Raw genomic sequence first — 27,321 nt, forward strand, 5'->3', positions numbered from 1 at the left:
CTTGTATTTATTGTTACTAGGGAGATACCCGTGCTATGCACGGGTGGGAGGCCAGAAGCAAACAGGCAATGCAGATACGGCGAATGCTAAAGCATGAAACCAATAAATACCACATTCCTGTAGCACCTTCAGTCGCACGTCAGACATGGACAGCAAGTTTGTGAAGGACTTCCATGAAAAACGTACCCGTTCGCAAACAAACGGGTACGTTCACGTATAGAAACATCGATCGTGGGACCGTGGCGAATCTGCATATGGCAATCCACGAATTTCACGTTCAGAAAGTAGAAACCATCACGGCATGTCATCATTCACTTGAACTCGATATCTCTTTTTTCATTCCAAACAACATATCTCCAATCACAAATTAATCACAAAATAAACTTTTAACAACATTGTTAATGTTTCCTTCATTGTAAAAACTACCAAATCAACAGTTAAAAGGATTTTGAGCCGAAAGATGTTACGGCCTTGGTAAGATCAATGGAGACAGCGATCTGTTAGCGTAATGACCACCCAAATAGCTATGTGGAATTCTCTCATATAGAGATTAAACGTCGTTTGAACTTTGGCTGAGGTCATTATTTACTTTTAATGATGTTTATATACGAATGATGTTTAATGATGTTTATATTGGTTTTGGGTCGTCCTTTCCGCATATCTCGTGGGATTGTAAGTTGGAGAGACGGTCGTGATGGCGGGGAGGGGGATGGAATTCTCTCAAGCAGGGATTCAACCCGTGTCCTTATAAAAGGTGTTTGTCCGAGGTCACCGAGTTCGATCGGTGCAGCCGTGCAGCGATCGGTGCAGCCGTGCAGCGATCGGTGCAGCCGTTTGTGCGGCACCCGGGAAAACAACATCGTCACAATGAACGTTATGCGAACGCGAATGTTATGCGGGAGCCCAAACCTGAGAATGCTGGAGACCAAAGCTGAAATTAGGAAAACTAAATAGCCTACTTTACTCCTGGAGATCCCAGGATTACCCACCCAAAATATCGTTGCGATCGGTTTAGCAGTTTTTACGCTACCTTTGAACGGACAGACAGACGGACGGACATTTGGTGAATTATAGTAAGATTTGAAAAAACGCTTCTGTACACCGCCCTTGAGGCTCGGTTTGCAATCCACCATGTACAATTCCAAAAGAAGACATAATTACTCTTATCGAAAATGTTTTTCGAGTTTGTTCTGTCCTCAAAAATAGAGCGTCGTGAATACACATTCATGTTAAAAGATTGGCCTTTAAAACACGACTCACATCGTCCATCAATGGGACAGACAAAAGTACAAACGCACAAACTGACATTGTGTTTTATATGGTAAATATCTCTGCATAGACTCAAAACTTCTCAACAAAATAAAAATTAAAAAGAAAAACCACCTCATTCTCTTATTCTTACCCATCACTCCTTCCTTCTGCTCAGTTTCCATCGTTCTTCCCTCTTATAATCTTCAAAACCTCCTTTCTTGCTCCTTCTTTACTTACAAAACTTGTATTGGAAACTCTAAATTTATTTTAAATGACATTTGAAAATATTTCCTCTTCCTTTACACTGTTTTCCAAGTGCCCCCCTCACCCCCCTTTAGTGCTGCTCCCCACCCCAATTGCCAAGTGCTCCCCACCCTCTTATAAAATGATTTCTCCTCTCTCGGCTTCCCTCAATTTGCTCACATACCCCATGCCTCATGGGGTTCATGCAGTGGTGCTATTCTTCATGCTTATAACCAATCTTCACTCCACTCTGGCCAGGATGTCGGTTTTCGTTCAGCAGAACTTGAGATACATAAAAACCCAGTTTGTAGCAAATCCATTCATTTCTACACCTCGACTCCCCCATGGCCACTCATATCTTCTCTCCCATCCCTCACCCACCAGCCCTAACCCATTATCCACCCACCCATACCCCCAACTAAAGTCCAAACCCATTGTCAACCCACCCATACCCACCCTCAAACAAAACCCTGAGCTCCTTTTCTTTCCCCCTCCATATACCTGAGCCAATACCTGAGGTCTTCATTCAAATATCACTGGTCTCTCCATTACAGGTTAATGCTGCAACTTCAGACATTGTGTTTAATGGAAACATTCCTCTCAGGATATCTTAGGTTCCTCTGTGTCTCTCCCAAGCTATTCTCTCCTCTGTCTCGACAGGCCACTTCCCCCGCCCTGGTAGTGGTATACATGTCTATGTCCAGAAAACCATTCCTCACCAGGCTAACATCGCTAAGCACTCCGGAATGCCTCTATCTGCATAATACTTCAATGCAACTCCCTAATATTTGTATGTGTAGTTTACGGTCCACACTATGAGGATGACTCCATGTACACCTCGATTTATGCGAACAGATATGTACTCACAACCATGTACTCAAATTCATTTTTCCTCATCTGTTGCAATTAAGATGCCGCCATACCAGCTGGCTGGGTGTCTGCTCTGCAACAATCTGCCGTGATGTACCCAAGGCCTTCTGTAACTCTGAGTTTGAGTCAATTTGTAAATTTTACAATCTAGATTTCTGCAATGGTACGTCCTGCCTCCGAGACCCTCAAAGGTAATGGCGAACATTCCATCCAACCACTCCTGTTCCTCCTCTGTCCCACTTGGCTCCTCTGGTCATTTTATTGTCAAATACCGGATCTGACTTTTTAAGAGAGTGACATCTAGGCCGCAAAATCTGGTTGTTTTCCCAATTCAAGCAAAAGGGACAGCAATCTGCTCTCTCACAAAAGGATTGGGATGCAGTCACCAGAGTATATGATATGGTACTGATTTATCTGGCAAATAGTTTGACAAAAGCTTTCTTTCTGTCATGTTTACCCTATCTGTCAATTTCCCGACCCAGATCTCAGTCAACGGTGCATCATCTCTTCTAGACTTGGTTATGACTAACTTCCCTGCAAATGTCTGCTGCTCTTCTTCTGCTGCAATCGGTTCATCTGATCATTTCCGTGTTAAAGTGGACATCTCTCTGGCCATTCTTAGAGAGCCTCCTCAGTGACGAGTCTGGCATTTCACTCAGGCCAACTGGCACCGTCTTCAAGCAGCCATCAATCATCTGGACTGATCTCCCATCTCTAATGCCTCTGACATCAACTCATCCTGGGAATTCTTCCAAAGAAAATTGCTCTCTCATGCACAGATTTATCCCATCTCATCTTCAGTTGTCATACCTTTCCTCCTGTCTATGGTACACTGAATCTTATGGTGAGGCAGTTGCCCTGAAACAATTTGTCTTTGCCTCATGGAAGGCAAATCCAAAGGAAGGCAATCTCCATTCCTTTCACAATGCTCGGAACAGGTGTGTGTCTACCCTCAGGAGAGCAAGGAAACAATATATCTCGACTCTCAAGACTGAACTCTCAAACCTGCCTCCCTCTTCCATATCCTGGTGGCGTCTGGTCAAATCCGTTTCTGCTGTTTGTTCCCCCTCCATCCTCTCCTTTACCTCAAACGGCAACACAGCTGACACCACACATGAAAAAGCTGAATGTCTAAACTGTGTGTTTGCCTCAAAATTTTGTGTCCCAAACCCATCTCTCTCTGTACCCACCGTACCCAGTCGAACCCAGCAGCTCCTGGACTCTGTGTTCTTCTATCCTGACAAGGTGGAAAAGTTTTTGTCAAACCTCGACTCTAATTCTGCAACTGGACCAGATGGCATAAGCCCACGGGTCCTAAAATCTTACTCTGCCACTCTATCTCACCCTATCTCTATTCTCTTCACCCTCTCTTTTGCCCAAGGTCATCTGCCATCAGCTTGGAAATCAGCCAACATTACCGCTTTACACAAAAAGGTGCACAAACAGATCCTAGCAACTACAGACCAATCAGCCTTCTCCTCCAATGGCTTGATCTCGGATCATCAATTTGGATTCAGACCAGGTCATTCTACTCTAGGCATGCTGCTTCTGCTGTGTCAACAATGGATGGAGGTCCTCAACGCCAAACAGGAAATCAGAGCTGTCTCCCTTGACATATCACATGCCTTCGATACGGTCTGGCACCCCGCTCTGCTCACCAAACTCTTCTCTTATGGCATCCATGGTAACCTCCACATGTGGCTTGCAGACTTCCTCTCCAGTCGCAGTCAACGTGTGGCCCTGAATGGAATTCTCCCATCTCCCCTTCCTGTTCCTCAAGGCAGTGTTCTAGCTCCTGTGCTTTTTCTGGTCTTCATCAATGATCTCTCCGCCTCTCTGGAAAATCCTCTCTTTCTCTTTGCTGATGACTCCACTCTCTGCCGCCCCATTCCTCATCTCTCAGATCGGCAGTCTGCAGCCTCCTCGCTCTCCGTAGACCTGGACAAAATCACAAATTGGTCAAACAAGTGGAATATGTCTTTCAATCCTGACAAATCTCACACTCTTACAATGTCTCTCCGAAACGACCATCTGGAAAACCCTCCCATCTACTTTCTCAACAATCCCCTCGAATAAGTTCTGTCACTCAAACTTTTGGGTCTCACTATCTGCGATGATCTTTCTTGGGAAAACTACATTTCCAAGCTGGCCTCCAAAGCCAGTCGCCGACTGGGCATCCTCCGTCGTGCGAAGTCCTTCCTTGGCACCTCTGAGCTCCTCACCACATACAAGGCTTTCATCTGCAGCTCAATGGAATACTGCTCTCCCCTCTGGGCCGGTGCTCCTTCCTCACATCTAGCTCGTCTTCACGCTGTTGAAACCAAAGCGTTCACAAAAGACTCTCTGCTCACCTTCACTCCTCTTTCCTCTTTTCTCTCGCCTCTGGAACAAACTCCCTCACTCTCTTCAATCCCACTCTTCCCTCCAGGTCTTCAAAACAGCTGTTCACTACCATCTCTTATCTTCCCCCATCCAAAACCTTGATCTTTTCTACCCCTATGAATACACCCCTAATCCACCTCTTTCAATCTGACTTCATTCCTGAAATTCCTGGTGGTGTCAATTTGTTTTATATAGTGTACCCCTCCCCCCCACCCCTCTCCCTTCCACAGATCTCCCGATGTCCCTGTTCTCTACTGTTGTTGTGCTTGTGTGCTTCCCTCTCTCTCTCTCTCCCGCTCCCTTTATTGTATGTTCTCCCTTTATTATATGTTTTATGTGTCCGTTTATGTTTTTTTTGTATTTAACGTTAACTCTTCCTCGATCTTGTATACAAAAAAAACAAAAAACATCTATGGCTGTCTATCCATCCTCTATGCGATGGTACACTGAACATACTGTGACGAGATGGTTGCAGTTAAGCAGACCGTCTTCCAGAATCTGTTGTCTCGAGCTGTACCTGGCATGATTTCTAGTCTGATCGCGAAGATTTGAAGATGTACTGCTCTCTCCGGGCTGGTGCACCTGCATCACACCATGCTGAGCTTGATGCAGTGGAAACCAAGGCCTTCAAGATCATTAGAATGCCCCACGATGAAGCTGAGTCTATGGGCCTATCCCTTTGCCATCACAGACAGGTTGGTGGTCTCTCTGTCGTTCACGTCTTGCATCCTCTGCACTTATCGTGCTTTGTCTCTGCTCCCCTTGAGTCCAGGTTTCTGCAGGGCTCACACAGTCCACCATAACCCCCCAAATGGTGAAACTTCCAAAATCCAAGATCGCTGCTCCAATCCACACAATTATTGTACACCGCTCCTTTCCTATGCCATCTCCAGGCATTGCAAATCGTCATTGCCGGGCACCAAAGGGGGCTCGGCAGTGACGCACGCTGAAAGAGAGTACTCAGTTTTCACTCTGGTTTCTTTCTTGTTTGTTGTACACCGCTCCTTTCCTATGCCATCTCCAGGCATTGCAAATCGTCATTGCCGGGCACCAAAGGGGGCTCGGCAGTGACGCACGCTGAAAGAGAGTACTCAGTTTTCACTCTGGTTTCTTGTTTGTTTTCTTTCTTGGTTGTCCGGGCGATATCTCAGCCATCCTTTGAGCTAGGAAGCTGAAATTTCGGCACAGTAGTGAGCAGGTCCTTTGTCAAATACGGTATTTTTTGTTTTTTGAATAATAAATTAATTGAGGAGTTATTTAATTATTAGCGTTTAATTAAGTACTTATTTAATTAATTAAATTCCATTTCTCTTCTGACCATTATTAACTCAGGCACCTTTTGAGTTAGGAAGCTGATATTTGGACATGCCAATGACCAGGTGATTTGGCTGCAAAGGATATTTTTGATTTATTAATTAATCAATTAATCGATTAATTATTTAATTATTCGATTAATGACAAAAAATTTTTTTTTTTTTAAGTTACAGATTCTGATGAAATAGTGGTAGTTTATGTGTTCTCTGACCAAATTGATTAATAATTTAATTTTTTTATGATTATTATTTTTTTATTTTCATTATTAATCATTTATTTATTTTCTTTCTCATTTGGCCAATATCTCAGGCACCTTTTGAGCTGGGAAGCTAATATTTGGACATGAGTGACCAAGTGATGTGGCTATCAAGGATATTTTTGATTTATTGATTAATCATTTCATCTATTAAGTATTTATTGATTAATCGATTAATTATTTATTGAGTAATCAATTAATTATTTAATTTTTTATAAATGACTTATTTCATTAAATTTCTAAAAGATACATCTTCGGATGAAGCACTACTGGTTTAGTTATGCGATTAGCCAATTGATTATGAAAACATTTTGTGATAATCTTTTATTGATTTTAATGATACAATTAATCAATCAATTAGTGTACACCTCTCCCTCCCAATGCAGCCTCAATGAGCTGCACTGCGGTATTGCCGGGCGCCGGAGGCGCCCCGGCAATGCCGCGCTGCAGCATATTTAATTATTTGGCATGGGGCGGTGTACTTTGAATGTATGTGTACTTGTTTGTTTTCTTTCTTGGTTGTCCGGGCGATATCTCAGCCATCCTTTGAGCTAGGAAGCTGAAATTTCGGCACAGTAGTGAGCAAGTCCTTTTTCAAAAACGGTATTTTTTTTTTTGATTAATCAATAAATTGAGGAGTTATTTAATTATTAGCGATTAATTAAGTACTTATTTAATTAATCAAATTTCCTTTCTCTTCTGACCATTAACTCAGGCACCTTTTGAGTTAGGAAGCTGATATTTGGACATGCCAATGACCAGGTGATTTGGCTGCAAAGGATATTTTTGATTTATTAATTAATCAATTAATCGATTAATTATTTAATTATTTGATTAATGACAAAAATTTTTTTTTTTTTTAGTTACAGATTCTGATGAAATAGTGGTAGTTTATGTGTTCTGTGACCAAATTGATTAATAATTTAATTTTTTTATGATTATTATTTATTTATTTTCATTATTAATCATTTATTTATTTTCTTTCTCATTTGGCCAATATCTCAGGCACCTTTTGAGCTGGGAAGCTAATATTTGGACATGAGTGACCAAGTGATGTGGCTATCAAGGATATTTTTGATTTATTGATTAATCATTTCATCTATTAATTATTTATTGATTAATCGATTAATTATTTATTGAGTAATCAATTAATTATTTAATTTTTTATAAATGACTTCTTTAATTAAATTTCTAAAAGATACATCTTCGGATGAAGCACTAGTGGTTTAGTTATGCGATTAGCCAATTGATTATGAAAATATTTTGTGATAATCTTTTATTGATTTTAATTATACAATTAATCAATCAATTAGTGTACACCTGTCCCTCCCAATGCAGCCTCAATGAGCTGCACTGCGGTATTGCCGGGCGCCCGAGGCGCCCCGGCAATGCCGCGATGCAGCATATTTAATTATTTGGCATGGGGCGGTGTACTTTGAATGTATGTGTACTTGTTCCACTTTTTTTTTTTTACATCTGCCACCAAAGGTGGATGGAAGTTATGTTTTCACCCATGTCTGTCTGTCAGTTTGTCCGTTTTTTTTGTTTGTGAACAAAATATCTCAAAGTTGTGGGCGGATTCGGATTAAATTTGGCAGAGAGGTGGCGTATGTGACAAGGACGAAATTATTAGATTTTGGTGAAGATCCGGACTCGGATCTGGCTACTGGAACTTTTAAAGTGATTCTGCGCCATTGGGAGATTGGGCCAAAAATGGTACATAGCATGATATCTCAAAAAGTTGTGGACGGATTTGACGACACTTGGTGGACTGGTTGGGTGTCTGACAAGGAAGAGTCGATTGGATTTTGGTGAAGATCTGAATATGGATTCGGATATGAGATTTATTTAATTTCTAAGTGATTCTTCACCATTGATTGATTTGGCCAAAGATTATATAATCCAGGATATCTCAAAAAGTTGTGGACGGATTTGGACGAAACTTGGTGGACCGGTTGGGTGTGTGACAAGGACTAAGCGATTCAATTTTGGTGAAGATCTGAATATGGATTCGGATATGAGAATTATTTATTTTTAAAGTGATTCTTCACCATTGGGAAATAGGGCCAATAGCAGAACCTACTCTGGGATACAAAACAAACTGTTCACCTGGCGGAGGTATGTTCTCTACTGAGTGCTGTTCTAGTTCCCATCTGTGGAACCAACTTCCACAGTCTCTTCCATCTCATTCTTCCATCCACGTCTTCAATACAGCTCCTCACCACCATCCCAGATCATCCCCCATTAACTCCCGACAATCCCAACTCTTTCTAAATTTCTAGTTTTTCCTTCCTGAGAGTTTGCTTCTGTATCCATCTTTTTCAGCCCCCGCATCATTATTTACCCCTCATTCCTACCCACATCGCTTATTTGGCCGTCTCAGTCTATCTTGTCCCTTGACCATGCTGTTGGGTCTCCCCCTCTCTTCCTGCTGTTCCTTTTGTGCTGTTGTGTCCTGATCTGTTCTGTGTTCTAGCTCTTCCACGAGCCTTGACTTTGTATACAAAAAGACCACCTGATAGTCTCTCATATTTACACTACTGAGCTCCACTATACCCTCTGAGACTCTCCTTTCACTTATTATATACAGTGCCTTCAGAAAGTATTAACACCCCTTGATGTTTCACATTTTGTTGTGTTACAGCCTGAATTTAAAATGGATAAATTGAGTTTTTTTTTGTCACTGATCTACACATATTATTACCTCAATGTCAGTGGAATTTTTTTGAATATTTTACAAATTAATTAAAAGTGAAAAGCTGAAATGTCAAGGCAATAACAATACAACCCCTTTGCTATGACACTCCAAATTGAGCTCAGGTGCAGCCAATTTCCTTTGATGATCTTTGAGATGTCTCTATAACTTGATTGGAGTCCACCTGTGGCCAATTCAAATGATTGAACATGATTTAGAAAGACACACACCTTTCTTTATAAGGTCCCACAGCTGACAGTGCATGTCAGAGCAGACAATCCACCATGATGTCCAAGGAACTGACCGTAAAATTCCAAGATAAAGTTGTGAAGAGGCATAGATCTGGGGAAGGGTATAAAACAATTTCTAGTGTGTTGAAAGTTCCCAGGAGCACAGCGAGCTCCATCAATAGGAAATGGAAAGAATATGGAACAATGCAGACTCTTCCTAAAACTGGCCGTCCGACCAAACTGAGCAACCGGGGAAGAAGGACCTTGGTCAGGGAGGTGACCAATAACCCAATTATCACTCTGACAGAATTACAGAGTTCCTTGGCTGAGATGGGAGAAGCTGCCGGAAGAACAACAGTCTCTGCAGCACTTCACAAATCTGGGCAATATTGGAGAGTGGCCACACGGAAGACACTCCTGAGAAAACGGCACATGGCAACATGCCTGGTGTTTGCAAAAAGGCACGTGAAAGATTCCGAGCATGAGGCAAAAGATTCTGTGATCTGATGAGAAGAAAATTGAACTATTTGGCCTGAATGTAAAGTGCTACATCTGGCAGAAACCAAGCACAGCCCATCACCGATCTAACACCATCCCTACTGTGAAGCATGGTTGTGACAGCATCATGCTATGGGGATGCTTTTCAGCGACAAGGACTGGGAGACTTGTAAAGATAAAGGGAACAATGAATGGAGCCAAGTACAGACAAATCCTTGAGGAGAATCTGCTTCAGAGTCCAAAAGACCTGAGACTGCGGTGAAGATTTACATTCCAACACAACAAAGACCCCAAGCATACAGCCAAAGCAACACTGGAATGGCTTCAGAACAAGAATGTGAAAGTCTTCAAATTAATCCAAACCTATCGCAAAATTGTAATTTTTTTCGATCAGACAAAAATTAAGCCCGGGATTAATTTAAAGCAACTCTTTTACTGAATAATTTGTTCTCTCTGAAGAGTGTTTCTCTGTTTCTCGGTGAGACAGATAGACAGCATAGTATTGGCAACCCGTCCCCAATTTTTCTTTTCTTTTGTTTTTAAACTAAATATTTTTAAAGCTCATTAGATCAGCGCAAAAATAAAAGGCTTCCTTTTTTATATACCGTGGTATTTGTACCACGGGTTTCTCCTAGTAGAGAAAAAAAAGCTCCAATTCAAGCTTGGTCTGTTTTGGGAAGACCAGCCAAATAGAAGCAACAACTAAATTCAGGAGGAAGTGTAATTCGAAGAGAACACTCTTGTTCTCGTATAACATGGGGAATTAAGAACTGAATGATGGAGTAAGCTGCACATCGAAGGTAAAGTTCAGCCAGCTGTTTAATTTCAACGGAAGCCACAAAACCACCCTTGCGCCCCATCACTCCCTTCCTCCACATGTGTGTTAATATTTAGACAGACACTCATGATTATGCTGCTGTTTAATAACAATCCAAGCAACAACAACACCGAGCACTCTGTTAGAGCTGCATTATTGCAGGTCCAACTGAAGAACGACACTCCGCTCAGCTTTTCAAACTCTCATGGGAAGCCTCTGGGTGAAAGGGCTCATTTTTAATAAGCCAACTTTCCAATGGCTGATGGAAAAGCAAATGAAATGAAAAACGCAAAAGGATTAAAGAAATACCACAAACGTATTGGTATCACAAGGCAATCAAAAATGATATTTCACATCCAAAGGAATAATTTTATTATTATTGGGCATTGGAAGATCGCACCATTAAGATTAGAGTAAAAGGCAATGAGGGTAGCACTATTGCCCAAAATGGAGAGCCTGATGCCAAACAAGCCTCGCCGTTGCTGAGGCTCCTGTGATAAAGCTTCTGTTGAGTATGCGGGTGTCTTCTGATACCTCAGGGAGATGGATGCCCCTGCCTTGCATAACCCCAGGTCACCTGTGGGCAAGGTGTTAGTACCTGCCAGCCCCTCTTACCAGGGTAACGGTCCGCAGCCATGTGGTTTAAATGGCAGATGGCTCTGCACACCTGGTGGATGAGAGTCCAGTTGACTCCAACAGCACGGGGGGCGGAAAAGGGTGAATTCCCCAATGGCCAGCAGAGAGACTGAGATGAGTGGCGATCCCCGCCCCCCCCCCTCTCCCCGTCTATACCACACACTTACCCGTGTGTACCAGCCATAGAAAGGCAATGCCGTCATTGCCCAAGGAGACACGACATCATCAAATCTTGCATGCCTCGAGATAATGGAAATCCGAACACTTCGCCGCAGCCTAACGTTTCGTTCATGAATTTATATTTCTCTATCAACCATCTTTCCATCTCCTTCCAGGAGGGAAATAAAATTAAGACGAAGGTAAGGCTTTCCTGTTAAAGTCAATCATAGTGTCAAACTTTGCCCTGCACACACAAAAAAACAATGAACTATACAGCTGGACTTGGCCCTGACCCCCAATGGAAGAGATAAAGACACAGCATTGCAACTCCCATTTCCTTGTGTTTACCTTGCGGCCGTGTCGTAACAGGGTCAAACAAATCTATCAAGAGGACTACACTTTTGGTTGTTTTTTTTGCTGTTTTATTGCAGCTCCAGCATTCAAATATCTCGATCCGCATTCACAAAACCTCTATCACTCCCAATGGCAGATGCTTCTCCTCACGCCCCTTCTTTCTCGCTCCAGCCTTTGGCAAACTTTGGCATCAAAAACTTTTGTTACGAGGATTCCATTTTCACCTGAAGGATTGCTGTTCCTTTGAATCGGGTTTAGATTTTTTTTTTTTGATTTTGCCGCTGGGTGTGTGCGTGCTCAAAAAGCTTCTGAAAGGTGGCCCAAGCTTTGTTGTAGTTGTATTCACATCAAGGCCAATGATCTCTAGATAATACTATAAATTGCCTGAGGTGGTTGGGAAACACAGGATGTTCCTAAATTATATTGAACACCGCTCCTTTCCGATTCCATCTCTCGGCGCTGCATGACGTCATCACCGGGTGCCGAAGGGGGACCGGCAATGGCGCGCGCCGAAAGGGAGTACTCAGTTTTCACTCCGTTTGTTTCTTTTCTTGTTTGTTACTTGCTGGCAAAGATTCCGGCAAGTATGTTGGTTGGTTGGTTTGTCTGTTTGTGCGCAGTACTATGTCTACATCGTGGTACATAGCATCGCCATACTTTACACACATATGTGTCTTGCCCTGGAATAGACTGTGCCCAATTTTTAACTCTCGGCCCAAGGCCTCCATTATGACGTCATAATTCGATAAGTACAAAACTTCATCCAATCAAGATGCAATTTCTTGAGCACCATGTCGGCATAAACTGGTGGAGAAAAAAAGTAACGATGACATCATCGGCCACGTAGTTCGGCCACCATCTTTGAAAAACCGAAAAATTTTGCACCTCTATAACTCCGAAAATGCTGAATAGAAAAATTTGAGACATGGCTCATTGTAAAGAACTCTCCATGGGGAATAAAATATGTTAATGATGATGTCATAGGTGCCTACATTATGATGTCATAATTCGACAAGTACAAAACTTCATCCGATCAAGATGAAATTTCTTGAGCATCATCAAGGAATAAATTAGTTTAGAAAACAAATAATGATGACATTGTGGCGGACACGAAAGCCCACTGGCGTGGTGACATCATTCCGCGCACCAGGTTGGCGGCGGCCAGGCCCGAGGGGTAGGCGTGGCCTCAGGATATACACTGGGCGCGCAGCCCGGAGCGCGCCAGTGCTACAGTGACCTCTTGTCAATAAAGACACTTTTGTTTAACCGCGTTGTCCGCTTCCACCTTGGTAGCAAGTCACGCGCGTAGCACCGCGCTTCATTGGTGACTCCGACATTTTGGTCAGCCATCACTGACCACCCGAACCCGCCACAACCATGGCAACCAACGCGGTAGCGATAAAGCTCCCCGAGTTCTGGGAAGCTCAAGCGGAGATCTGGTTCCTGCAGGCCGAAGCCCAGTTCAGGCTTCGACGCATCACGGCGGACGAGACACGCTACTGCCACGTGGTCGCCTCCCTCGGGGCCAGTGTGGCCGCCCGCGTCGTGTCGGTCCTGAGGAACCCACCGGCCGACGACAGGTACGAGGCGATCAAGCGTCTCCTCCTCGCCACGTTCGGCCTCACGGTGGACGCACGGGCCGATCGCCTCTTGGACATCCCCGAGCTCGGTGACACACGACCGTCGGTCCGAATGGACCATATGCTGTCGCTCATGGGCGACGAAACCCTGAACGCTCTATTCCGGGCGTTATTTCGACGCCAGCTGCCGGCACGAGTCCGCCTCGAGTTGGCCGGTTCCGCGACAACGGAACCCCGTGCGTTCGTGGCCGACGCCGACAAGTTCTACGCGGCTTTGGACACGCAGGCGAGTTTCGTTGCGTCCGTAGCGGCTCCCGAGCCCGAACCTCCTGCGGGTGCCCACCCCTGCTCCGAGGGGCGCCTCGTGGCGGCGGCCATGCCCCGCCCACCACCACCGCGGAAACCCCGGCCTCCGGCTTCGCCACAAACCTGGTGCCATTTCCACGCTAGGTTCGGCCACGAGGCTCGGCAATGTCGCCCGCCGTGCTCATTCGGCAGGTCGGGAAACGCCCGGGCCGGCCCTCGGTAGTGGCATTGAACGCCGGCCGATTAAACAGCCTCCTATACATAACGGACACCTTATCCGGGCGCCGTTACCTGTGCGACACGGGAGCGCAGGTGAGGGTCGTTCCCGCCGGTACGTCCGACAAGCAGTCCGCGGGCCGGGGCCCCACGCTGCTTGCTGCTAACGGTACGCCCATTCACACGTACGGAAAACGCTGCCTTTCTCTGCGGTTCGGAGGGCAGGTTTCCCGATGGTCGTTCGTCACTGCCGACGTGCCTATGGCACTGCTCGGCGCGGACTTCCTCTGTGCCAATGGCCTGTTGGTCGACGTCAAGCACAGAAGGCTTGTCCAGGCTGAGATTTTCAGCTCGCTCGCTTGCGCGTTGCCCGCCTCGTTGAGCAGCTCACGGAGCGGCTCATCGAGCGGCTTGCTGAGCGGTTCGGTTCCGGCCAGGTTCATCTGCACGCTTCCGGCAGCGGACGAATTCACCCGCCTCCTCGCCCGTTTCCCGGCCCTCACGAGGCTCACCTTCTCGGCGGGGACTGTCAAGCACGGGGTGGAACATCACATCCCCACCGCCGGGCCACCGGTCTACGCCCGGGCACGCCGCCTTGAGCCGACGAAGCTCGCGATAGCCAAAGCGGAGTTTGCTACGCTGGAGCGGCTCGGCATCGTGCGGCGCTCCGAGAGCGCTTGGGCGTCGCCGCTCCACATCGTGCCCAAGCCCGGCGGGGGATGGCGACCGTGCGGGGACTACCGCCGTCTCAACGACGCCACCACCCCCGACCGCTACCCCGTCCCCCATATTCAGGACTTTTCCGCCCGCTTGGCGAATATGTCCTTCTTCTCGAAGGTGGACCTCATACGCGGTTACCACCAGATCCCCGTCAGGCAGGAGGACATCCCGAAGACGGCTGTCATCACGCCGTTCGGTCTTTTCGAATTTCTTCGGATGCCCTTCGGTTTGAAGAATGCGGCTCAGGCGTTCCAGCGCCTCATGGACAGCGTCTTGCGCGACTTGGATTTCGTCTACGTCTATCTGGATGACATCCTCGTCGCAAGTGCGTCCCGCGAAGAGCACCTACACCATCTCCGCACGCTCTTCGAACGTCTGGGCCAGCACGGCCTGATCGTGAACCCCGCCAAATGCTGGTTCGGTGTCGCCGAAATCGACTTTTTGGGGCACTGCGTCACCAGGCACGGGGCCATCCCCCTACCGACCAAGGTGGAGGCGGTGAAGGGGTTTCCGCGCCCCCGCACGATCAGGGGGCTCCAGGAGTTCCTGGGCATGGTAAGCTTTTACCACCGTTTCCTGCCCCGCATCGCCCAGCTCCTGCGCCCCTTGCACGAGGCCCTCCGAGGGAAGCCGGGCAAAGGTGACGTCACCTGGACCGAGCAGATGGACGCGGCGTTCGTGGGCGCGAAGGTCGCCTTGGCTAACGCCACCATGCTCGCGCACCCGGCGCCCGATGCACCGATCGCCCTCACCACCGACGCCTCGGACTACGCGGTGGGCGCGGTGCACGAGCAATGGGTGCGTGGAGCTTGGCAACCGCTGGCGTTCTTCAGCCGGCAGCTTCGCCCACCCGAACGCCGTTACAGTACCTTCGACCGCAAGTTGCTCGGGCTCCACCTGGCGGTCAGGCACTTCCGCCATCTGCTCGAGGGCCGTGCGTTCACGGCCTTCGTCGACCACAAGCCACTGGTGTTCGCAATGGGCAAGGTCGCCGAGCCGTGGTCGGCCCGGCAGCAGCGTCACCTCACGGCCGTGTCCGAATACACGACGGACATCCGGCACGTCGCGGGGAAGGACAACCCGGTGGCGGATTGCCTTTCCCGGTCCGTTGCCCACGCGGTCCACCTCGGCATCGACTATGCTCGGATGGCGGCGGACCAGGCCGCCGACCCCGAAGTCCAGGCCTTGCGGACCGCCGTTATGGGCCTCCGCGTCACCGAGGTGCCGTTCAACGGCGCGGGCACGGCCCTCTGGTGCGACGTCTCCCTCGGGCAGCCTCGCCCCATCGTGCCCGCGGGAGTGCCGGATTTTCGACTCCATCCACGGCCTGTCCCACCCGGGCACGAGGGCCTCCCAGAGGTTGATCGCAGACAAGTTTGTCTGGCATGGCCTCCGGAAGGCCGTCCACAGCTGGGCCAGGACGTGCCTCGCGTGCCAGCGCGCGAAGGTGCACCGACACACCCAGGCCCCATTGGCCCCGTTTGCGGTGCCGGAACGTCGGTTTGACCACGTTCACGTGGACCTGGTGGGACCTCTGCGCCCCTCGCGGGGTTTCACCCACATCCTGACCATGATGGACCGCACCACCCGGTGGCCGGAGGCCGTGCCTTTGGCGTCAACGACGGCGGCGGACGTCGCGCAGGCGTTCATCGACACCTGGGTCGCCCGGTTCAGCGCCCCCTCGGACATCTCGTCCGACCGCGGCCCCCAGTTCACCTCGGAGCTCTGGGGGGTGGTCACGCGGGGGCTCGGGGTCCAGCTGCACCGCACCACGGCCCTACCACCCCCAGGCTAACGGCCTGTGCGAGCGGTTCCACCGCTCGTTGAAGGCCGCGCTCCGGGCGACCCTCCACGACGGCGGCTGGGTCGACAGGCTCCCCTGGGTCCTGCTGGGCCTCCGGACGGCGCCCAAGGAGGACCTGCGCGCATCCGCGGCGGTGTTGGTCTTTGGACAACCGCTGCGGGTGCCGGGCGAGTTCCTCCCCGACCCCACGGCACCTTGGTCCGCGGTGCAGGAGCGCTCCGTGCTGCAGGAGACCGCCCGGAGGTTCGCCCCGGTGCCGACGGCGCACCACGGGCACCCACCCACACACGTCGCCCCGGAGCTTCGCACCGCGGAGTATGTCTTCGTCCGGCACGACACCCACCGGACACCACTGCGGCCCCCGTACGACGGGCCTTTCCACGTGCTGGAGACTGGGGTGAAATACTTCACCTTGGACATCGGCGGTACTCCCGACCGCGTCTCGGTGGATCGACTCAAACCGGCCCACCTCGACGTGGACCACCCACCGCCGGTGGCTCGGCCCCCGCGTCGGGGCCGCCACCCGGCGGGCGGACCCCGACACCGCCCAGCACCGCCGGCACGCCGCGCCCCGGTCCGGCACCCATCCCGGGTACAGCCGGGGGCATCCCAGCTGGCATCCCTGCACCCCGGACGCCGCCGGTCGCCAGAGGGCGCTTCGGCCGGGTCATCCGTTTGCCCCGCAAACTGGCCCTCGAGGTGCGCGGGAATTCTGGGGGGGCGCGTGTAGCAGACACGAAAGCCCACTGGCGTGGTGACATCATTCCGCGCACCAAGTGGGCGGCGGCCATGCCCGAGGGGTAGGCGTGGCCTCAGGATATACACTGGGCGCGCAGCCCGGAGCGCGCCAGTGCTACAGTGACCTCTTGTCAATAAAGACACTTTTGTTTAACCGTGTTGTCCGCTTCCTCCTTGGTAGCAAGTCGCGCGCGTAGCACCGCGCTTCAACATCACAAATGCCTTAAAAACCACTGAAAATACATCCTGGCGAGGGTTTGCAATCTCCGATTGCTCTTTTCTTGTTATCCTTATTGTCAAGGTCACCCAAAACGCGAAATCAGGGGGCTCGAGTTTTCATTTAAAATATATTTCAAACCACTATAACTCTGAAAGGACAAGAGATATGCATACACTTACTCAGTTACCTTCAAATGCTTAGCGTATATACATGTATAGATTTCCCGCCATTTTGATCCAAAATGGCCGATTAAAAAAAAAGTACATTCCGTAAAGTCCTCGGTCTCTGACCGATTTTTCATTTTCTTTGTTTGTTTGTTTGTTTGTCCCGGTGATATCTCAGCCATCCTTTGAGCTAGGAAACTAAAATTTAGGCACAATAGCGAGCAAGTGCTTTGGCAAAAATGGTATTTTTAGTGTTTTGATTGATCAATTAATTGATTAGTTACTTAATTATTATCAATTTCTTAAGTACTTATTTATTTCCTTTCTCATCTGGGCAATATCTCGGGCACCTTTTGAGTTTGGAAGCTGATATTTGGACATGATGATGAAGTGATTTGGCTGTAAAGGGTATTTTTGATTTATTGATTTACTGATTAATCAATTATTCGATTAATTATTTAATTATTTGATTAATTCCTTCATTAGTTTTCAAAAAGTTACAGATTCGGATTAAATGGTGGTGGTTTAGGTATGTTATTAGCCAAATTATTGAGAAACTATTTATATTATGATTATTATTTATTTATTTAATTATGTAATTAATCAATCATTGTATGTCTCCCTCGCAATTCTGTCTCCATGTGCTGCACTGCGGCATTGCTCGGCAATGTCGCACGCTGAATGATATGTTATTTATTTATTTATTTAGCATGGGACGGCGTATTTTGAATGTATCTCTACTTGTTTCCTATTTTAAATGTAAATAAAAAGATAACTACTCCACATACAAGCGACCATTTTGCACCATCTTATAACCTGACTCAGAGTTTTTCTCGGCCTGTCAGTAGACTTGGACATTGTGCACCATTCGTGGCTCTCAGAACATCCGACATTCAATTTCAGTCCATATTCTCCACAACGTGTCCACAGTCAGAGATTTTTTTGCAAGTCACAACATTTTTCGGAGTTATTCCACACACCGGAGAGACACCGGAAAGAAAACAGTGCAAATACGAATTATTTGTGTTCGGCTACAAGATGGTAACCACCATTCATTGTTTTTTTTACTTATATTCAAAATAGGAAAGATACTTTTGTAACACCCTGTAGATGTCAGTTTGTAGTCTGAAGAATCAATAAATAGACCAGCATGGTCACTTAACCATGAAATTTGAATGATAAATTTAAACCTTGCTGAGGACCTTACCTCCTAATACAAATGAGAATGACAACAGCACTCGGTAGAGTGCATACCTCCGCCAGCCTGAACAGTTTACGCATTGTATCCACTGATAGGCCGGATCGTCCGTGATAGACCGTGATAGATCGTCCCTCTATACAAGGGGAAAGGTGACCCTCTGGAGTGTGGCTCGTACCGAGCGATAAAGTTATTGGAGCATGGAATGAAGGTATTGGAAAGGGTGTTGGAGAGGAGGATAAGGAAGAAAGTGAAGATCGACGAAATGCAGTTTGGATTTATGCCAGGAAGAGGAACGACAGACGTGCTTTTCATTGTGAGGCAGTTGCAGGAGAAGTACATGGAGAAGAGGAAGAAGTTGTTTCTTGGGTTTGTTGATCTGGAGAAAGCATTCGATCGGGTTCCACGCAAAGTATTGACATGGGCATTGAGGAAGTTAGGAGTGGAGGAATGGTTGATCAGAGTAGTGATGGCAATGTACAAAAGAGCACGCACAGCTGTAAGGACGAAGGACGGGAACAGTGGTGAGTTTGAGGTGAAGGTGGGAGTGCATCAGGGGTCGGTACTAAGTCCACTACTATTTGTAGCTGTGATGGAGGTGCTGGCTCAGAACGTAAAGGAGGGTTTACCGTGGGAGTTGTTGTATGCAGATGATCTGGTGTTGATTGCGGAAAGTATGGATGGACTGAAGGAAAAGATGAACACGTGGAAGGAATGTATGGAGACAAAAGGTCTGAAGGTGAATATCGGAAAGACGAAGGTGATGGCAAGTGGTAAAGCATGTGGTGAGGTGGAAAGAACTGGGAAGTGGCCCTGTGCTGTGTGTAGGCAGGGTGTCGGAGTGAACTCCATTCAGTGTACAATGTGCACTGAGTGGGTTCATCAAAAATGTAGTGGTCTGAGAGGGTCATTAACCAGTGTGGCAGCTACATTCAAATGTAAGGTGTGCACAGAGGGAGCTGCAGATGGAGGAAATGTTGAGTTGGATCTTGGAGACGGCGTGAAGCTGGAAGGTGTGAAAACATTTTGCTACCTCGGAGACATGCTGAATGGAGAAGGTGGATCAGACTCGGCAACGGTTGCTCGAGTGAGATGTGCATGGAAGAAGTTTCGGGAATTGAGTGGCGTGCTGATGATGAGGGGAGTGTCGTTGAAGCTGAAGGGAAAGGTGTATGCTGCATGTGTGAGAAGTGTTATGATTTATGGGAGCGAGACATGGGTAATGAACGTAGAGCAGCAACGAAGGTTGGAAAGGGTGGAAATGCGAATGGTTCGACGGATGTGCGGAGTATCGTTGAGAGAGAGGAAGACAAATGATGATTTGCGAAAGATGATGGGAATAGAGCCTGTGATTGATGCTGTGAAGAGGAACAGGTTGAGATGGTTTGGTCATGCGTTGAGGAAGGATGAAAGTGACTGGTTGAGAAGAGTGATGGAAATGAATGTAGAAGGAAGTAGAAGACGGGGAAGACCGAGAAAGACTTGGCTAAAGATGGTGGAAGAAGAAATGCGGGCAAGGGGGTTAACAAGGAGAGATGCAGAAAATAGGGCAAAATGGAGAAGATTGTCATGGGGACCGCAAGGCTAACCTCCGCTCTAGCAGGGAAAATGGCCTTTAAAATGCATGTTGTGTTGTTTGTATCCACTGATAGGCCGGATCTGGATCTGGACATGAACCAAAATTGAATCGGATTGTTCTCGTCACCAACCAAACTCATCCACCAAGTTTTGTCATAATCTGTCAACAACTTTTTGACATCATGCTATATATCGTTGTTGGCCCTATCGCTCAATTATTATGAAGAATCAATTCAAAAAATAAAATTATCTTACCTGGATTCGGATATTGACCAAAAACTAATCAATTCGTTGTTGTCACACACCCAACCTGTCCACAAAGTTTCGTCTCAATTCGTCCATTTTTTTTTTTTTTGAGATATTGTGCTCACACACAAACAGACAGACAGGTGTGAAAACATAACCTCCATCCACCTTCAGTGGCGGAGGTAATAAAATCAAAATATTTGTGGAATTATTTCAGCTTGTGAAATTCTATCAATATGCTGAATTTGTTTTATTCCCCCAAAAAAAGACAAAACAAAAGATAAGCAGGATAAAGGAAGTAAGCCATATTACTTAGGCTTAGAGAATGGTGTAATAAAGATAAGGTAAGTAAAGGAAAAATAAATATTTTTGTCTTCCTGTTCAGAGTTCCCAACAGTTTACAAGCCTCATGAAGCCGTGATCGGAGTTTATATACAAAACAAGTTGGATTTCTCAATCAGCTATTACTGTTCTTATTATTCCTGTGAAAAGGTACCGACATAACTTTTATGTCATCAGTGTTCTGCATGCAACATAAGTTTGAGCCTTAACTTAAAGAGAGGAAAGACCAAAAGAAAGCATACATTGTTAAAATTTATTTTAATAAATGGAAGGTAATATGCATATTGACTGGGCTCTGGACAAATCAGATGATGTGTCAGGACAGTATGGATTTTAAAAAAGCATAGGGGCAATACACCTGACGCTCAACTGGTAGAATACACAGTATACTGAACGGACTAAAGGTATTTTAAACCAATTTCAGTGGTTGCTAGAAGACAGGGCAGCATGTAGAATCATATTAACATAATCATTAGACTTCAAATAAACAAACAAAAAAATACCTATTTTGGAGGGCACCCCCCTTCCCCCTCCACCCCGTGTACCTTCTCAGACCCCAATTTTTCCAATGCCTTGAACAAGCATTGATACATCACGGGTGATGAAGGTTGTGGTGAAGTTTCATCGAAATTGTGTGTGTAGGTTCTGTGAAAAAAGCAAATACCTATTTTAGGGAGCAAGCCCCCCAACCCCATAGACCACCTTAGACCCCGATTTTTTAAATGCCAGGAACAAACTGTGGTACAACACGGGTAATTAAGGTTGTGGTCAAGTTTAATCAGAATTGCATGTGTAGTTTCTGAGAAGAAAGCAAATACCTATTGTGGGGGGGGGGGGGGGGGGGGGGGAACCCCATGTAGACCCCTAAAGGGGAGATTTTTTTTTAATGCTGTGAACAAGCTTTAGTACAGCACGGGTGATGAAGGTTGTGGTCAAGTTTCATCGAAATTGTGTGTGTAGTTTCAGAGGAAAAAGCAAATTCCTATTTTGGGGGGTCAAACCCGGACCCACTTTGACCCCGGTAAACCCCTTAGACCCCAATTTTTTCAATGACATGAACTAACTTCAGTGACAACATAAAAATATAATTCGTGCCAAATTTTGTCGCAATCCCATTAGCGGTTTCGGAGAATAAGTTTCAAGTGTTTACGGACTGACGGACGGACGTGCCATCGCATAAGCTCCCCTGAACTTCGTTCCAGGTGAGCTATCAATGGAAGGCAGTGAGATGAATTGAAGTAAAATGAAGATGGTCATGGGGGAAAACGTATGCCGTGCTTTTGGCAAAGTTCCCTCGACTTTCTGTGGTCAAACCTTTATCCCCAAGTGAATTCACATGGCTTTTTGAACACTTGTCTCTCAAGGTGCAAAGAAAAGAGAGGCAGTCAGAGGAAAGTGGGAGAGTTTGGGAGGCTTGATGAAAAGGAAAGAAAAATGACCAAAAAAAAAAAGGTCTTTGCAAGCATGAAGGTTTTTATTAATAATCCATGTCGCTCTCCAGGGACGGAGGCACAATAAGCTTTGACAAAGTGGCTGACAACCCAATGGAATAAGCTTTCTTCATTGGCTTGTCTTTATTCTACTCCTCTTTCCTTTCTTCTATTCGTCAATCCCTGAGGTGATCCCAGCCTCGTTTGATTTCCACACATTTCTCATTCGCATTCAGTCTTTAAAAAGAGGTCAGACTCTTTTACACATTCACACATTCACACATAATACACGCATTCAAATTTCAAAAAAGGCAAGATACTCCGCAACATTGATCACCTTCTCGGTCCTTGCTTTTGTTCAGTGTCTGGAACATCTGCACTGGAGCGCTCTCTGCCTGGCGGTGGATGTAGCGGGCGATATCAAATGGAAAACGTTCGTATACTGAGCAAAACAACCAAGATGTGTATGTAGGGTGAGCCATAATTAAATCCATATTTTAAATATCGTAATACCTCGCTTAGCACTCAGGATACGTTCCTCGAAAAGAGAGCGTTAATGGAAAATGTGCTGAAAGGGGCCATTATATCATTGTTTGTATGGGGATGTGTTCCCGACATCATTATTGATTACGCATGAGCAGTATAAGAGGACTTCATTTATTTATCGTAATAGCGCTAATAAATAATCGAGAGGGTAACCGTATTTTTAGGTTATTTCTCCAAAATAACCTCAGAGTCCTGGTGTCCGTCCGTCCATAGGTACGTAGGTCCTTTAACATTTGACAAAAACAAACTACTCAACTAATATGGAACAAATTTGGTACGATGCATCAGGACAGCAAGGTCGCATGGAGTTGTGCTCCCCATCCAGATACGCCCCCGATAATGGGAGTAAATGGGGGGTGGGGAGGTGTGGTTGTCCCAAATATTGGTATTTCATTCAAAAATCTTCCTCTCTGAAACCGCCAGACAGATCCAGACTAAACTCACCACAAGGCATCGGGATCGTGCTCCTCATGTTCATATCTCTCCTGGAAAGGAGGCCAAGGGCCCCGACACAAAACCCTCATTTTCACCAAAACATGTTCTTCTCCACAACTACCTGAGAGATAGACAAAATTTCATAAAATGCACAAGGAGAGTAAAGTCGCATGGGGATGTGCTCCCCATCCAGATCTTCCCATTTAAGGGGATAAAAGTTGGTTTTCCCACAAATATTGGTGATCATTCAAAAATCTTCTCACAAACCGACAACCGGATCCAGACTAAACTGACCACGCCACATCATGACCATGCCCTAACCCTTAAGTTGTGCTCCCTATGGCCACATCTTCCCTGGAAAGGGGGCCATGGGCTCCCTCCCCATATCCCTCATATTCACTAAATCATATCTTGCTCACAAACTACATGACCGATATGAACCAAATTTGGTACGATAGATCAGAACATTAAGGTCTCATGGGGTCGTATTCCCGGCCCATCTGGATCTGCCCCCTATAAAGGGCTGTAAAGGGAGTTTGTCGTCAAATCCAGGTAATTTCTTTTAAAGTCTTCTCAGAAACCATGGCGAAATAGATATCAGTCCCCCACAGGCTATTTTTATTATAACATCATTTAGAAACAAGAGGGCGAATTGCTTTGCAATAAATGCCCCCTATCGGTCCCAATATTTTGCATATTAAAGCCATAATTTTTTTTTTAATTGGTCAAACGCCCTGAAACTCGAGCTCGTTCTGTAAGTTATCATAGTAAAGTCATGTCCCAAGTTTCAGTTCAATATGTTGAAGGGTATGGGGAAAAAAAGTCTGGAAAACCATAGGTGGGACGGACAGACGGAGAACGTATATTCCTCTACATGTAAGGAACTAACAACAAAAATACAAAATGTGTACAAACATCAATAAAAATAATTTTCCATCACTCCCACTCTGCTCAAACTCCTCCTACATGGTAGTTTTGGGAGAAGAGGTGGGAGGAGTCATCCTGCTGCAAACCAAAGGCGGGGAAACTGCTGATTGGCTCAGAGCAGTGCATAGCGCATACAGTACAAATAAAGGTGCGTTTACTCGGCAACATCCTGCGTGTGATAAATCCTCTTAATTTTTCTCCACGACAGAGTTCGATAACAATTCAGCGTTCTACGGGGCAGCATTAAGCAATGAATTACTGTATATAAATACTCTCTTGTTGTTATAGAAGTAGAGCATTAAAAATTGGTTTGAGGTTTGGTGAAGTTTGGCCGGCTGTGATTGCAGTTGCGCTCCTTCCCTTTCCATCCCCCAGGTATATCTGGGACGAGATAAACAAGGAAATTACTCTTGATAAAGGCTAGTGGAGGCACAGTGCATGCCGGGTTGCTGGGCAAAACGTTGGGTTTTTAAGACAACACTATTGCTTGGAGAACAGTAAAATGGACGTATTGGATATAATTCCTAAGCGCCGTTCATTACTTGACATGCAGTGCATTCAGAAAGTATTCAGACCCCTTCACTTTTTTCACATTGTGTTATGTTGCAGCCTTATGCTGAAATCGTTTAAATTCATTTTTTCCCTCATCAATCTACACTCAATACCCCATAATGACAAAGAGAAAACAGGATTTTAGAAAGTTTTGCAAATTTATTAAAAATAAAAAACTGAAATATCACATTTACATAAGTATTCAGACCCTTTGCGATGACACTTTAAATTTAGCTCAGGTGCCTCCCATTTCTCTTGATCATCTTTGAGATGTTTCTACACCTTGATTGAAGTCCACATGTGGTAAATTCAATTGATTGGACATGATTTGGAAAGGCACACACCTGTCTATATAAGGTCTCACAGCTGACAATGCATATCAGAGCAAAATCCAAGCCATGAGGTCGAAGGAACTACCTGCAGAGCTTAGAGACAGGATTGTGTCGAGGCACAGATCTGGGGAAGCCTACAAAAAACTTCTGTTGCATTGAAGGTTCCCAAGAGCATAGTGGCCTCCATAATTATTAAATGGAAGAAGTTTGGAACAACCAGGACTCTTCCTAGAGCTGGCCGCCCGGCCAAACTGAGCAATCGGGGGAGAATGGCCTTGGTAAGAGGTGACCAAGAACCCGATGGTCACCCTGGTTGAGCTCCAGAGATCCTGTGTGGAGATGAGAGAAACTTCCAGAAGGACAACCATCACTGCAACACTCCACCGATCTGGGCTTCATGGCAGAGTGGCCAGACGGAAGTCAAACAGTTCAATCTTGGTTTCATCAGACCACAGAATCTTGTTTCTCACAGTCCGAGTCCTTTAAGTGCTTTTGTGCAAACTCCAAGCGGGCTTTCATGTGTCTTTCACCGAGGAGAGGCTTCCGTTTGCAGAAGATTTTGTTTTGTCATCTGACCAAAGATGGCCGATAGCTGCCAGCTATAATTACTAAGCTATAATTACTCCATACAGCAAAATTACTAAAACCACGGTGAGGGGGAGCTATGACATTCTATTTCTTTTTCTTTTCAATTTAAAAATTCACTGCACTGATTTTGGCATATTATTGGTGATATTAAATTCTTCTTCAGTCAGCTCACATACCAAACTGATATTAAATTATTAGTTTCTAATATTTCCAATAAATTACTAATAGAAGAAGAAGAAGAAGCACCTTTATAGGCCATTTTCCCCCGCAGAGCAGGGGTTGGCCTTTTTCGGTCCCCTTTTTGAAGCAATGTTTTACGGCCAGATGCCCTTCGTGCCACCAACCCTGTTAGTCACCTTTTGCGATACACAGGGAATCACCAGTGAACTGGTACTCAATTTGCCGACCTCGGAAGGATGACCGGCCAAGTCAACCCCCCTGGTGTTAATTCAGCGATCAACCAGGATTCGAACCCAGGATCGTAGGATCCCAAGCCGGCACCCTCACCGCTAAGCCAACACCAGGCTGTTTAATAAATTACTAATATTAGTGTTAAATTTAATTACTGACCTTTTCCTTGAGTAACCTATTCAATTCTGCGTTGTTTTCCCATCTTACTTAGAATGGAGTGAACTCCTTAACTTTTATCCAAAAATGTGGAAGAGTCAGCCCACAAACTTTCACTGAAAAATGCCCCATATTTTACAGCATAGGTTGGGGCAATGTGCAATACATCTGTCAGAGCAAAATGCTATAAAATTCCTGCTTCTTCCAAATGGTTTCATCAATCCCTGCGAACATTTCTTTTTCTTAAAATCCCAAAGATGCAATGCCTGTAGTCTTGCAGGTATGAAGCAATTACTCCAAATCTGCTGACTTATTTAAAAAAACACGAAAAACAAAAGGAATTGAGGGATAAACAAAGACAGCTGTTGTTTTCTTAACTTCCTTGCAAGAAATTGAGGGACAAATAAAGGCGATTATTTTAAATTGTACAAAATTAAGCAAATTTTTGGTTTTAGTTATAGTATTTCAGTTATTTTATTTTATTTTTAATAAGTAATAAGTTTGTTTTTTTTACAAAATGATGTCTCCCAAATTCTGAAGATTTGGGATGCAAATAAATCTCAAAAACAACATCGGAATGAAATTAAAAATCTCAAAGAGGATGAATAAAAATCAATGTACCATTATTGCAAAGAATGTCACTCAGGCTTCGTTTTTTCCAGACTTTGAGTGTCCAGACTAAGGTGAGAGCAGTGCTGGAACATGCTGTCATGGCGATGTCACGGTGCGTTCGCAATTACAATGGAACATTTTGTGAACCATTCTAGCGTTGTACGCCCCACCACCTTACATCGTGTAAGCTGCGCCTCAAACACACCATGTCCTATATTGCCTTCGGGTTCCAGTGAAGCTTTTCATGAACTGTTCACAGCTTGGAATGGTGCCCGGGATTACAGTATCTTCGGCCATTTACTACGCCCTCACATATTGTGTTTGACAACATGGAGGGCATTCCGAAGCTGCTGACCAGAAACAGCCAGCATTTGAAATGCAGAAAAGGAAGAAATCCATAATTATTTACAGGCGAGAAACCCGTTCTTATGGATAGAATTACGGTTGGGTTAATTCCATCAGAATTGTGATATTTTAGTATGAGCTGTAATACCACTGCTCACCAGTGGTGGCGC

Source organism: Myxine glutinosa, chromosome 5 (genome assembly GCF_964187855.1).
Source record: "Myxine glutinosa chromosome 5, kmMyxGlut1.1, whole genome shotgun sequence".
NCBI classification, from domain to species: domain Eukaryota; kingdom Metazoa; phylum Chordata; class Myxini; order Myxiniformes; family Myxinidae; genus Myxine; species Myxine glutinosa.